We start from the raw sequence: 2063 nt of genomic DNA on the forward strand, positions 1-2063 counted from the left end.
CACGGGAAACGAAGCCGGTGATGCAGGCGCCGGTCTTTCGCTCCCAAATCGGCTGGGTTTACATCGTTGCTATCTAGTCACGCTCCCTTCAAACCCGACGGGGTACCTATTCCCCTCACCCGTCTGTGCGTATACAGCCTCTTTGCACTTGCGGGATGGGGGTGGTGGTTTAAAGACTCTCGAGTTGCCGCCCGTCGGTCTCCGAGCTCCGTGCAGTAGTGATCCCCAGCGAACTGCCAGCAGGGCGAACGAGCGATCCCGCTCTCGGTCGGGGCGCCTGGCGTCGATCGGTGGTCGGTGGCTTGCGGGCAAGCTGCGCTGTGAGTGTGGGAACGAGTATGACGAGCCGTTGCCGCGACTCCCAGTCCACCTCGGCGGTGGCTGGGCCGGGCGGGCGTCTGCTCGGGCGAGTGCCGCCCCCGCCTCCTCGCAGGAAGTCCGCTCGCCGACACGCCGCCACGTGCACGCGTCAGTGACGCTGCCGAACCGATGGCCGGTGCCCGTTCCCGCCTCTGCTTTTCCTAGGGCAAAGCTGCTGCACGCCTCGTGATACTAGGCGGGCGACATGGTGGCGGTGATCCTGCCTCCGTCGCTGCGGTGCGTTGGGGCACGCATCGCCTCTTGGGCGCCCTGTCCTCCTCCCCCCAATAGACGTATGTTTCTGCGGGCCGCACCAGGATGGTGCTCCCCATCGCTTCACGCCACCCTGCTCCGCCCGCACGCCGGCGTGCAGGTGGCTGTAGCTCAAGGTGGGGAGCGTATGTGCGGTCCGGGTCGCTTTCCTCTGGCGAGGGAGAGACCTAAAACAAACTCAGACAACTCTTGACGGTGGATCACTCGGCTCGTGCGTCGATGACGAACGCAGCTAGCTGCGAGAATTAATGTGAATTGCAGGACACATTGATCATCGACACTTTGAACGCACTTTGCGGCCCCGGGTTCTTCCCGGGGCCACGCCTGTCTGAGGGTCGTTTGGCAATCAATCGCACTCGCCTTGGCTGGCGAGAGCGCGGCTGGGGTGTCGCAGAGGACCCGTCCTCTTTGTCCCCCTAAGTTCAGACTCCGGAGCCCTCCGGCGTCGGAGCGCTTGGCCTTTCCCCCCCACCCTGCACATTCCGTTCGTCAGGCTCGACGCCATCCCCCCGCCGGGGAGCGCGGCCTGGCGTCCGTCTGTGTCGTGGCAGTGGGGCCAGCACGGCTGTCACCGGTCCCAGAATGGCTGTCGGTGGTTCACACTGTGTGTGTGTGCCAACCCTCCTGGTCTCTGGGACACGGAGCTGCCACGAAGTGTTGAGCCTCCAGTGGGGGGTCTGCCTAAGCTCTGCACGTCCGCATTGGGTCCGTCTCTCGGTTGGCTGGCAGTGGAAAGAGTGAAGGGAGCCGCGGAGGTCCGGTGCTGGTGCGCCGCCGGCCTGACCGTGGAGCTCGCCGGTTTGACACGCTGACCCGACTCGATGGTTGATCGATTGAGAGTGCTGGGAGCTGCAGGCCGCCCGCTGCTGCAGCCGCCCGTCTCGTGGTTCGTCCTCGGCCTTAAGTGGCCGGCGGGGCGTCTGATCCTGTCTCCCCTGCTGGCGCCGAGTGCCTGGCCGAGGGAGGAGGTTTTCGTCGAACGCTGTGACTTGGACGGTCGCACGCGCGTGGATCGCTGGCTCTTGGCTCTCCCGTTCAGTCCGCACGTTTTCCGCTCCGTCCTGCCACCGGTCTCGGGAGGTACGGAGGGGTTGGCGGGCGTGGTGTGTGCTCCGTCACCGTGCAGGCACACCTACCACGCCGTCGGCCGACCCCCGCACGGTCCTCCTGGCCATCGGGAGGACGGCGGAACGTCGGGCTGTCGGGGGCCAAGTCGCCAGAAGGCCACCGCTGTGTCTTCCGTACCCTGTCACCGTCGGCGTGCCTTCCTCAACTCGTCCGGCTCGGGGCCGCTGGGTTCAGGAGCGGCGTCGCCCGCCGGCCCCACTGAAGGCCGTGCCGTTCCGCGGCTGGCGATCGATGTGCGTGGCGTGCCTGCGCGACCGTTCGCCACTTGAGCCTCGGCACTCCTCTCTCTCCCTCTCTCTGAC

General features: G+C 66.3%; 1 non-coding gene across 1 annotated transcript; it reads left to right on the forward strand.

Moving 5' to 3' along the window:
- The first annotated feature begins 817 nt into the window (after window positions 1-817).
- LOC140475593 (5.8S ribosomal RNA) lies at window positions 818-971 on the forward strand. The gene has a single exon (XR_011960108.1). It is a non-coding gene; the product is annotated as a 5.8S ribosomal RNA (ribosomal RNA).
- Window positions 972-2063: the final 1092 nt, after the last annotated feature.

This window comes from Chiloscyllium punctatum, unplaced genomic scaffold, assembly GCF_047496795.1.
Source record: "Chiloscyllium punctatum isolate Juve2018m unplaced genomic scaffold, sChiPun1.3 scaffold_1847, whole genome shotgun sequence".
In the NCBI taxonomy this organism is placed as follows: domain Eukaryota; kingdom Metazoa; phylum Chordata; class Chondrichthyes; order Orectolobiformes; family Hemiscylliidae; genus Chiloscyllium; species Chiloscyllium punctatum.